The sequence below is a fragment of the Peromyscus maniculatus genome, chromosome 7 (assembly GCF_049852395.1).
Source record: "Peromyscus maniculatus bairdii isolate BWxNUB_F1_BW_parent chromosome 7, HU_Pman_BW_mat_3.1, whole genome shotgun sequence".
Classification (NCBI taxonomy): domain Eukaryota; kingdom Metazoa; phylum Chordata; class Mammalia; order Rodentia; family Cricetidae; genus Peromyscus; species Peromyscus maniculatus.
The window spans coordinates 69,140,433-69,153,028 of record NC_134858.1 but is presented as its reverse complement, the minus strand read 5'-3'; the positions used below and the strand labels follow the sequence as shown (position 1 = coordinate 69,153,028).

At 46.4% G+C, this 12,596-nt stretch overlaps 1 protein-coding gene across 3 annotated transcripts in view; it reads left to right on the top strand.

Annotated features, from left to right (window-relative positions):
• Window positions 1-12,596, top strand: part of Myzap (myocardial zonula adherens protein) — a 90,867-nt gene that overhangs the window by 14,341 nt on the left and 63,930 nt on the right. The gene's annotated exons all lie outside the window — the stretch shown is intronic.

The following is a 12,596-nucleotide window of genomic DNA, read 5'->3' as shown; positions in this document are numbered from 1 at the left end:
AGGAGGGAGGAAGGCAGATGGTGGAGTTATGGCCAGGGAGCCATGAGAGATGTAAAGTCTGACCTGCTGCAGGGGAGAGGAAGTGTCTCACCCACAGCAGCTGCAAGAGTCCTGGTTCCAGGAGGCGGGGAGGACTGGGTAGACCTGGAAATTCAGGCAGCACCAGTGAGGTCCTAGCCAAGGCCCTAGGGGATGGTTTTATTTTATTTTCTTAAATAAAAAGTTGTTTATTTTTATTTTATGTGTATGTGTGTTTTGCCTGTATGAATGTCTGTGGATCACATGCATTATCTAGTGTCCAGGGAAGCCAGAAGAAGGCATCAGATCCCTGGAACTGGAGTTACAGATGGTTGTGAGCCGCCATGTGGGTGTTGGGAATCTAACCTGGTCATCTGGAAGAGCAGAAGTTGCTCTTAACCACTGAGCCATCTCTCCATCCCTGATATCTCTTTCTGGTTAAATTGGACATAGCTTGAACACCAAAAATATTAAGATCAGCACAAGTTAAATAGCCCCATTCTTTTTCCTGGTTTTTTTTTTTGTTTGTTTGTTTGTTTGTTTGTTTGTTTGTTTGTGTAACAGCTCTGACTGTCCTGGAACTCACTCTGTAGACCAGGCTGGCTTCAAACTCACAGAGATCTGCCTGCCTCTGTCTCCTGTGTGTTAGGATTAAAGGTGTATGCCAGCTAAACAGTTCTACTCCTATGAGCCTCATAATGAGTTGGATTTTGGAACATTTTGGATTTTGAATTTTGGTGGATAGACATGCCTGACTGGTACAGTCTGTACAAAAATCCCCAACCAAGTGTAAACAACTCCAACATCTGAAGCTCTGGTCCTAAGCATTTTGAGATAAAGGACACTCAACCTACAAAGGATTATGATATATTGAATAATAATAAAAATCTACAACACTAGTGATAGCTGAGAGGCATAGAGGGAAAGGGAAGGGCAGCTTGCTATAGAACACTAACTAGTCTAGACAACCTGCTTTGGAATTTCCAGGCAGGCCCAATGGTTAAGAAACTAGTTAGTTAAACATTGTCACTGAATGCGGATATTCATATGGTCTGAAAGTATAGCCTGTAAAGGAACCGTGAACCTTAGAGTAAAATTTCATCCCGGTGACCCAACCCAGCATTACCAGCAGATGACAACCCTCTGTTAGGGGACTTCCGAAGGGATGTGATTAAGACGTACACACAGGACCTGTGTAATCTTCAAGATGAATTGTATAACTGAATTAATGATAAGGGAACAGAAAGGTCCAAAATGCAGGACATTCTACAGAACGGTTGGCCAGAATCCCTCACCACGAATTTGATGGTCTTAAGAACAGGATTAACTTCTGTTGTTGGTAAGTTAAACAAGAAACTAAATGTGAAATGTTAGGAATGGACTTGGTTAGATCTTGGGTCTGATACAAAATCGTTGTATCAGACATGTTGATATACTCATTAAATTTGGACTATGAGCCCTGTATTAGCTTTTGGATGGATTTCATTTTTATGCATGTGATTGAAGAGTTCTTTCCGCTTCCCCGAAGCTATGAACATTCAGCAGAGGAAATGCTTGGTAGTGTATTCATTATGTGCCTTTCATTACTGTGGCAAACTGGGATAAAAACAACTTGAGGAAGGAAGCATTTACTTCGGGCTAATGGTTTAAGGGTGCAGCCCATGAAGGTGCAGAAGCCGCGGTGGCAGGGGCCCGAGGCATATGGGTACAGTGCCTCTGCCGTCAGGAAGCAGAGAGAGGAAAGCAGTGCTCAGCTGGCCTTCTCCCTTTTAATTTACCCCATGGGACAGTGCCATGCACAGTCAGGAGGGGAATTCCTACCTCAGTTTGCCCAATCTAGAAACTCCCTCACAGATGTACCTAGTACTTGATGTCCTAGGTGATTCTGGACCCTGTCAAGTTGACAGTTGGTGTTAGCCATCACACTCGTAACAAGGAGAACAGGGTAGCGAGGCTACAGCTACTGGACCCTTGTGATTACCAGGACTGAGTGGGGTCCTCTTGTTGGGGGGGCATCCCCTCCCCCCCTTTTTGTCCTCACTCTCTCTGTCCCCTTTAGAGCCGATGGCATCTGGGAAAGGTTGAGGAGGAAGCCCAGTCCAGACTGGGTGATGGGACCAGGGCCGTGGTGGCTGTGTCCATGTGCGTGGTAAAGTAATAGGGAACAAAGATGTTCCTGAGAGCTACAAAAGAAGGTGCCTGGAGCAGTTGTCCTCACAGAAGAACCCACATTCCCCAGGAAAGAGTCTGAGCGCTTAGCTGTGGAGTTCAAGTTGTGAGCCCGCCCACCTTTTGTCTCGAAGAGTGCTTTCCCAATTAGTTAAGGCAGTGACTTTTTTTTCCTATTCTTTTACTATAACTAAACATCAGGCATTACTTCTATTTATGGAGAGAAAAAGTGTCAAAAGTTAAAATGAAAATTACAAGTAGCTTTATGCAAATGGTAAAGACATTGACAGGGTCATTTTATCTGAGATCATGTGCATATTGCTCTAACTTGCACTAGAAGTCAAAGGAATTTTTTTTTTTTTTTTTTTTTTTTTTTTTTTTTTGGTTTTTCGAGACAGGGTTTCTCTGTATAGCTTTGCGCCTTTCCTGGAACTTACTTGGTAGCCCAGGCTGGCCTCGAACTCACAGAGATCCTCCTGCCTCTGCCTCCCAAGTGCTGGGATTAAAGGCGTGCGCCACCACCGCCCAGCTAAGGAATATTTTTATGACAGATACTCATTCAGTGGGAAACCATCTATTTGGGGAGAGAAAGTCCATAACAGAATATATCCCTTCTGTATTTCACCATGATAATTCCAACTCCATCGTGATTACAATTAAATGAAAATGACCTCTTTATACTCAGAACGGTCAGCAGAAAGCTCTCTTTTACAAGAGGCACATGGGGGTAGGGAGTGGAGGGGGTTGGTGAGACGGCTCAGCTGGAAAAGACATCTACCACGAAGCCTGACAACGTGAGTTTGATCCCTAGGGCATACATGATAGAAAGAGAGATCCGATTCCCCCAAGGTGTCCTTTTTCTTCCACATGTACAGCATGGAATGTACACAACCCTCCCACACACATATACAATAAATAAATAAATATTTAAAAATTTAAAGAAAAATGACAAGAAGAAGCCAGATCCTGCACCATTGAGAAACCACAGAATAGCCCCAGACTTTAAGAGAAAGGGCCCTTGCCAGAAGATTTTATCAATAAAGGTGGAAGACATACACAGGAATGATCCTACTTCTGAATCAAGTCACATAAAAATGACGTAAGTTGTTGGGCTAGGAAAGAGCACACTACTCCTTCAAAGGTGGAATTTCCAACTGCCTTAGTCATCAGAATAACATAAGTCTAGTCCCCAAACTAAGTTCTGTCACCCACCCTGAGTCTCAGTATAGGCTTTTGGATTTGCCTTTTTTCTGGGAGATACTTCCCCACGGCCAAGTGGCTACTCTTCTGTGACGTCACTGAAAAGGTTAGAAGAGTCCTGGCCTTCAGAGATCCTACTGTGAGGAGCAATTCCTGGCTCACTTGACAAATGGGACATACAGGAGAAAGTTAAGAAGAAACGGTTTAAAAACCTCAATACTAACCTTTCCGAGAATATCCTTTCTGACCTTCTTAATGTCTTCTTCAGATCAACACACACACACACACACACACACACACACACACACACACACACACACACTCTGAACCTTCCTATATTTATAGCAAAGCAGGACCTGTCCTTACACCCTCAAATAGCTCACTGCAGGTGTTTAGGAACAGCCAGGCTCCAAGAAGTTGGGAGCTCAGGACCTTAATGCCCCCAGCACTGGGGCACCAGGGGTGAGCTCCAAAGTGTCCACCTGTAACAGCCTGGTGACTCACTGCAGGAGAACTGGGGTAGAGGGGAGGGTGAGGCTGGCTGTTGCCTCAGGACTGAAGCTCTTGGGTGGTGGCAGCACTCAGATGTCCTAGTGATCACTGGGGAGACAGTGACGTTGATACCATGTCCTGGCTGGATTCCTGGGCTTGACTCACTGGGAGCAGGGTTCACATACCAACAAGGGTTCCCTGGAGGAGCCACTTCTTCTGATGTGGTTGCAATGTGTCTGCCCCTCCCTGGGAGCCGCAAAATTGCAAGGTACCCAACATTCTTCATGATCTTCCCAGGCTAAATGACTTTGGTTCCTTTGAAGGGCAATCCATGGTTTCCTAAGCCAGGGATTGAGGCTGAATAGGACATGGAAGTCTGAAGATGTCAAGTGGCCTGACTGACTTCTAATGAAGTGAAACTTCCCAGAGGACTTTCAGGGTGTTAGAGCTGCAGCTCGCTGAGGGCAGGCAGGCCTTAGTCACTGACTTTGTCATAGCAGATCCGCCAGTGGGCATCTGGCTATGATAGACCCACTGCCTGCTGGCTGTTCTTCTGTCTGTTCTCTGTTCATCACAGAGAGGAATTCCTCACAGCTCCGAAGTATTGAAGAGGTCACATTTTGTCCCGTTGCACAGAGATGTGTGGGGAGGATGCTCAAGGCAGGGTCAATAGTCAGCACTTTTCCTGGAGTCACCTCACCGGTGAGCTGTACTTCCTGCGTCCTATCCTGATGAAGGCCGTGCTGACTTGTGATTCTTTTTCTACCCACCAGAACAATGATAGTTTGATTGGTGTGCACTACTACTATTTCCATATTTTAAAAAGTTTTAGGGCAGCATTTGGAACTTTGAACGGGGCATGGGCACACACATTTAGAAGACACTCTGGCTGTGGCCCTCTGCACCTGACAGTCCCCTGCCCTGATCCCTGGTGAGAATGGGGGTTCCTTTCTGAGGCTCATTCACCGAGTGTATTTCCCCCAGAGCCAGTCTGGCTCATGCGCTTCCAGGAAACCTGGCAGGGTCAGTCTTAGGCATGGATCTGGAGATATCACAGGGAATAGACATTGATAGGATGGTTAGTGGGGGAGGGGAGGAGATGGGAAGGTCCCTGTCCTTCCCTGGGATCTAATTATCCCTATCTTAAGCAGATTCCCCCGTCCTTCTTCCCTCATTTCCTCCAGAGCAGAGTCCCTTCTCTTTTAGACTCTGAGATCAGTTTTTCTAGAACCTTCTTCCTCAAATAGCTACCAAGGTATTCAGTCCCAGCCTTACTGTAAAGAATAAATGAGCCAGGGCTGGAGAGATGGCTCAGTGGTTAAGAGCACAAACTTTTCTTGCAGAGGATCCTAGTTCATTTCCTAACACCCGAGACAGACAGCTTAATACTGCCTCCAATTCCAGCCCAGGGGTGTCCAGCACCTCTGGCCTTCCTTGCACATTCATGTCCATACCCACACACAGGCGTGTGCATAATTAGAAATAATAAAACATTCTAAAAAGAGTGAATGAGTTGATGTAGTGTTCTCCTCTGCCTCTGGCCTGTGAGGTGGACTAGAGAGGCCTGGCATGGCCTATGAGGATAGGGCGTGGAAGATGGTGATTCTGTCTCTCCTGAGCCCATGTGTTGGGGCTGTGATTCTGCTCCTCCACAGCAGCATCACTGGTTGGGCTCTGCCAGCTAGCTCTCATGGGCTCCGTTCACCTAAACCCAGCCCAATAACCTCTCCTCATCTCTCATGTACCTGCATGTATTCCCTCCTTAGATCCCTGTGAAGGTCCTCTCTCATGTTTCAGTGTCTTCTCAACTGCCTCTATTTAGACTCAGACAAACGGCTTGCTTTTCCATTGAGACCCTCCCTGTCTGTCCTGTGCATCCATGATTGCCTCTCCTTCAAGCTCCAGGTTCCAGACGGCCCTTATTGCTTTACCTGTAGCATTTTTAGCAAAGACATGTCCATAGGAGTGGACATACATTTCTGTAAACATGTGAATGTGAAATAACACTGAGTTAGCACAGAAACACACAGCACAAAGGCATTGACTCTATTCTGTCTCCACAGAGCCTTGCTCTCAGCACACAGTAGGTGTTTAGTGACTGTGATGATCAGTTTCATGTTAGTTTCAGAAGTTGCCATAACAACGCTGTAGACTGCATGGGCATAGTTCTGAGGACTAGAAGCCTGGGATGGAGGCACCGAGGCAGAATCCTTTAACTCATCAAGAGTCTGGTGGCTCTTGTCAGTCCTTGTCTTGTGGCTGTATAATTGCAGTCTCCATAGTGTGTGCACGTTTGTCCAAATTCCCCCCTTTTTGTCAGGACGCTGGTGGTCATGGAGTAGAGTCCACTCTCAACAACCCTGTTTTAAGGTGATCCTAAGTAAGGTCGAATTTTAAGTGACTAGCAGTTAAGACTCCAGCATACTTTTTATGGGAGAGTGACACACTTCGGCCCCTAGCAAGGTCTTTAAATTGTTTGAGCAACTCAGATGAATTAGCTCTTTGTTTTCTTTTTACTTTTTGTTTGTTTGCGTGTTTGCTTGTCTCTTGTAGCTGAGGCTGGCCTTGACCTCCTGATATTCTTGCCTCTGCCTCCCAAGGACTGGGATTAGAAGTGTGTGCCACTGTCCCTGGCTTTTTGTTTATATATTAAACATAATAATGTGGAAGAAGGAATGATGATTTCTTATCATCACAGATTTCATGTAGAAGAATTGGTAAATGTGGAATGTCTGTAAAGATGGTTAAACTTTAGGAATAAAACTGATAGTAGATCATTTTGAAATTAGATACTGCCATCTGACATTTTCAAAGAACTCTGTAACTCTCTGAAGGTCTGTATCCATATTCTTGTCCAAATCTGTATGTTCTGTAATCCTGTGAGTAAACACACACACACACACACACACACACACACACACACACACACACACACACGGAGAGAAAAAGAGAGGGAAAGAAAGAAGAGGGGGAGGGAAGGAGAGAGAGAGAGAGAGAGAGAGAGAGAGAGAGAGAGAGAGAGAGAGAGAGAGAGAGGAGATCAATACTATCTGTGACAGATACGTCCCATTGAACCAGAATGTGACTGTATAGTCTTGGATCTGGTTGGGGCTGCTTCTGTAATCTTCATCATGAGTGAAATCTTCATTATGTGCATATTAATAGACTAACTAGAAGAGACGCTACTATCAGAAGCTACTAACACAATAGGAAGGACATTATGTGTCCTTCAGTGACCTTTGATTACTCTTTAATTTGAGAAGCTAAGTGAGGGAGATTGGCTGTGTGCATACGTATGGGTGCAGAGTCCAGGATTCCTGGAGCCGGCAGTGTGTCAGAGGAGGAAACCCCCACCGGCAGGTTTTATAGCCCCTTTCCTTTAAAAGCGAGCTGAACAAGCCTGCTGGTTCTTGTCCTTGGAGAGCCTGTTTAGACAACATCCTGGCTGTTGCCAGGTGAGCGGGTGTGCTGCCCTGATTCATGGCTGCAGCTGGGGCTGGGCTGCCTCTGTGACAGTGTGCAGGAGCTGTCTCTGCCTCTCAATGAAGAGGCCTGAGGTCCTGATCCTGGGACCTTCATCAGCCTCTGCAATGCTCCTGTCTCAAGCTCTCTCAAGGCGATCCAGGTTCCTCTTCTGGAACACAAGAGGGTTCGCCCCTCTCCAACATTTCTTCAGCTGCGGGACTCTGTATTAACACTGTTACATTCATACAAAACAATGTCGGGCTGGAGCGATGGCTCAGCGGTTAAGAGCACTGGCTGCTCTTCCAGAGGTCCTGAGTTCGATTCCCAGCATCCACATGGTGGCTCACAGCCATCTGTAATGAGATCTGGTGCCCTCTTCTGTTGCGTAGTCATGACACTGTGTACATAATAAATAAATAAATCTTTAAAAAAAAATGTCAGAGCGGTGTCTCAAAGGAGGTGAACAGTACTCCTGAGGTTGACACCTGAGGTCCACCTCTGGCCTCTACATGTGCACCCACATGCTCACCTACCAACATATGAACACACATATGTGCACACATGCAATCCTCCCCATGTTTATTGACTGTCTAGTTATGCTGGGGATTGAGAATAATAGATACACTCCCTGCCTTAGTGGGGATTGCTGTGTTGGCAGATCACATATTTAAGAGGTGAGAAACCCTAGGCCCTCATCACTAGCCTGACTAATCCAATGGCCAGTGAATCCCTTGGGGCATCTTATAGAGTTTTAGGCTGGGTTTCTTTCTGTGGCTTCTCATCCTTTTCCGGCCCAGGGAAAAAACAGCTGTAGCTAGAGCCTGAGGTAAATTCTGAGCTGTGAGTGCTCATGGGAAATCACTGATCGCAGCCTCTCTGTGAGTGTTACTGTGTGCACCTGCTCTTCCTCTGAGCATTTTATGTGGGGTTTATGGAATGCCAATTTTGTGAGCTGTCTCTGCTCCCTTCTGTGGTAGGAACTTTCTTTTCATCTCCACGCGTGTAGGGCTTTAGTTTTCCAGGAGCTTTGCCTGGCATTGTTTTAGCCCCAACATATTCATAATAGGTCTGATATACACATATTATTTTTAAAAGATTTGATTTATTATTTTTAAGGTGTGTGTGTGTGTGTGTGTGTGTGTGTTTGTGTGGTGTATGTGTGTTCATGTGGATGCAGGTGCTCTTGGGATCAGAAGAGGGCATCAAATTCTCTAGAGCTGGAGTTACAGGTGGTTATGAACTTCCCAACATGGGTAGGTACTGGTAACCAAACTAGAGTCCTCTGAAAGAGTAGTACTCTTAACCACTGAGCCATCTCTCCAGCCTCAAACATATTTTAGATATGTTTTTGTTTTCTACATCTATTTTACTCTGTGTGTGTAAGTGTGCGTGTCATTTCCTCCTACGTTGTGGGTCCCCGGGACAGAACTTGGGGTCCCATTTAGGTAGCACGCACCTTCCCCCCCAGCCAAGCCATCTTGCCGGCCTCCATGTATCATTGAAAACCTGTTTTTTAAAGATGTAAAGCCGCACTCTAGAGCTTTGCAAAAGCTCTTCTAACTGTGGAGAGTGTGAAACGTAAGCCAAAGGGGACTGAAATGTGGAACAAGCTACTTACTGGCCTTTGACTCGGCCTCAGCAGCCCTCCTCCCGTGGCCAGGCCTGCCTCGTCTACATCCTGTCCACTTCCTTCACCTGCATAAATAAATAGATACGTCATAAATATTTCAGTATGCTTCTCTCAAAGGTAAACACTACGTTTTAGTATTACCACAGTAATGTTCGTCATGCCTGAAAGGGATCTTTTAAGAGAAAAGAAATGAACTTTAAACATTTGCAAACATACTATGTTGTTCTGTGTCGTCTAGCACTGGACCTCGAGCATGCTGGTACTTTCAAAACATGATGTCTCGGGACTTCCCAGGGTTTCATGTTGTGGCCGAGGCTCCGGGCTGCTGTGTGTCCCTTGCTCTAAGAGGGACAAAGGGCATTTCCTTCAGCTGGACTCTATTTGCATGTTCGAGTCGATATTCCCAGAGCCTCTTCTGGGCTTCTAAGGCTCCTGTTCATTCAGTAAATATTTGCTGAGAGTCCCAGTGTGTCCATCACTGCTGGCTGCGGCGGTTAGAGTGGGAAAGAAGACAGATGAGGCCTAGATGTCTTGGGACTGGTGGCTGCCAGGGGAGCAGGCCTCTGGTCCTGAGGACACCCACAGTTACAGGCATGGCTGTGGTCGTGGGCATGGGGAGCCTAACTTCTGAAGGGTTAACGAAGTCACTCTGGAGAAAGAGACATCTCAGCTTAGCAGTGTGGCAGAGGGGAGGGGGGTTGGTAGAAGAATGAGGCAGGGGAGGGGAGGTGGGGAGCCCCTATCTCTGGCCTTATTCTTCCAAACGGTTCTGGCACTTGATGGCTGGGCCCCTTTAAACCACATAGCCATGCGAGGTCCAGTTCCCCGCTGATTCTTCCCTGGCTGGGGCCAGTGTGCGTGGAGGAGCTCACATTTGGAAAGACAGAGACAGGAACCTGAATGCTCACCCCAGATGAACCAGTAATGTTTACACAGTAGGGTTGTGAGGACTAATAAAAATCACTGTGCAGCGAACGCCTTCCTCTTTCTCTTTCATGGCGAGTGCCCCTTCCCTGTGTGGTCCGGCCTCTTCCCTAAGGAGCACCATGCCGCCCGCTTGCCCTGCTTCTCAGCGGAGCCCTGTGACCAGGCCCTTTTCTGGAGGGCTTTTATTTAGATGCCATTTTAATCATTTTTAGTTTCCTTTTGAAAGTGGAAATAAAGGGGGGCTGGGGAGATGGCTTAATGGTTAAGAACATTTTCTGCTCTTGCAGAGGGCCTGAGTTCAGTTCCCAGCATCCATATTGGGTGGTTCACAACCTGCCTGCCATTCTAACTCCAGGAGATCTGACACCCTCTTTTAGGTTCTGTGGACACCCGTGCTCACATGAACATGTACCCCTACACAGTTACACACATATACAGATAACTAAAAAATGGTCTTTAAAACCAATACTTTATTAACCTGTTTGAGAATTTCATACAATGTATTTGTATCATATTCACCTCTCCTCCACCTCCTCCCATGCCCACCCCCACTTCACCGTCTACCCAACTTCATGGCCTCCTTTCTTAAAGACAACAATCCAGGCCAGTTTGTGCTGTCCAAATATTCCTGGGTGTGGGGCTGTCCCCTGGAGTGTGGTCCACCTACCAGGGGTCACACCCTTAAAGAAAAGGACTCTCAACGGTTGTTATCAAATGCCAATAGCTCCTAGGGGTGGGACTTTGTGTCCACCCCCAAAATAAATCTTTTTTTTTAAGTTTACATAACAATGATTCAGCAACAACAATAGGCCATAAAAGGACACAGAGGAAAAGATGGCCTCCTGTTCCCACGGAGCAGATTGTCACCAAAGGTTTGGATCGTATCTTTTTAGAAATTTTCTTTCTTTTCCTTTTTTTTGTTTGTTTTGTTTTTTGAGACAGGGTTTCTCTGTGTAGCCCTGGCTGTCCTAGACCAGGCTGGCCTCGAACTCACAGAGATCCACCTGCCTCTGCCTCCTGAGTGCTGGCATTAAAGGTGTGCGCCACCACCACCACCACCACGCAGCATAGAAATTTTCCACACACATTCTTAAAATAAAAGCAGGAATGTAAGAACTATTCTTTTTCACTTGGTGTGTCTTAGGTATCTTCCAATGCACACGCATCCTTTTCTCTGTTGAGACAGAGGCTCACTCTGTAGCCCAACCAGGCCTGAACTCACTATGCCACCCCAGTTCATCTCAAACTCAGGGCAGTCTCCCTGCCTCAGACTGCTCAGTGCTGAGACTGTTCGCATCTCCCAGGTGGTGGCATTCTCTGGGTCTGGCCACCAGTCACCTGGGCACCCTGCTGTGCTCTGTGTCTCCTCAGAGACCTGTGTTGTCCACAGCCAGTTTTTCAGGAACTGGGTAGGGCCCAGGGCCGGAAGAACAGCTTCTGTTTCCTGGTCTGTGGGGAGTTTCATGGGAGCTTTTCCTTTTCCTAATTACCAGTCAAGCAAATTGGGGGTATGTGAATGCCAGTGTGTCCCTCCACCATTGGGGAGATCTGAACGCCAGTGTGTCCCTCCACCACGAACCACTTAGCAGCCCAGTCATTGAAACGGACAAACAGATTTCAAGGGTAGCAGCAGCACCCATGGGATCTGGGTGCCTGGGGCCCAGATTCAAGCTGTTACCAGAAGCCAAACACAAGTGTCCCAGATCCTCACATCACACCTCTTCCCAACTTTGTACAGAATAGTAAAAAGCATTGGGTGTGTTCCCTCCCTTCTTTAAAAGTCCTTGTGGTAAAAGTACTCACAAATAATGCAGGGAACGAAGAAAAATAAATAAGTGAATAAAAAAGAAAGCTGCCCTTTTGTACTCCAGCATCTCCAATGTGTTTCACTGTTCCCACCTCAGAAGTGGTTAGCAATTTGTCATGAATCTTTCTGGGTTTTATTTTTTTTGACTTTACAAACTTTGAATGTTTTCGGTCGTCTTTATTTTGTGACAGTAAATAATTTAAAACGCAAATTACAGCTTTGCATTTTAAACAGTTTTCTGGGAAAAGTCTACGAAAAGGTAATTGAAAAAGTTGGTAGAGTCCAGTGTGGTGGCACACGCCTTTAGTCCCAGCATTTGGGAAGCAGAAGCAGGTGGATCTCTGTGAGTTCAGCCTGGTCTGCCGAGTGAGTTCCAGGACAGCCAAGACTATGGAGTGAGACCCTGTCTCAGAAACAAAAAAAAAAGAGAGAAAAGTCAGTGTTGGAGGGGACTTGCCTGTACAGTTCTGTGGTGTAGACTAAATACCGGGTCAGCTCCGGGGAGAGCTGTGAGGAAGCCACTTATCTGTGAAGTCTCAGCCTGGGTCTTATATTCTATTCTCTCTCTCTCTCTCTCTCTCTCTCTCTCTCTCTCTCTCTCTCTCTCTCTCTCTCTCTCAAGTTACTTCTTTAAAAAATATTGTTACTTTTTTTTTTTTTATTCTTTGAGTCCCCCTACCTCTCTGTGCGTGTGCATGTGCAAGCCCACAGCTAGTGATCCACAGTGCCCACATGGAGGTCAGAAAACAACTTGTAGGAGTTAGTTCTCACCTTCCACCATGTAGATCCAGAGGATCAAACTCAGGTCATTGAGCTTGGTGGCAAGGACTTTTACTGGCTGCACCATTTCATCAGCCCTTGTCCCTTTTCTGTCTCTGTCTCTCTCCC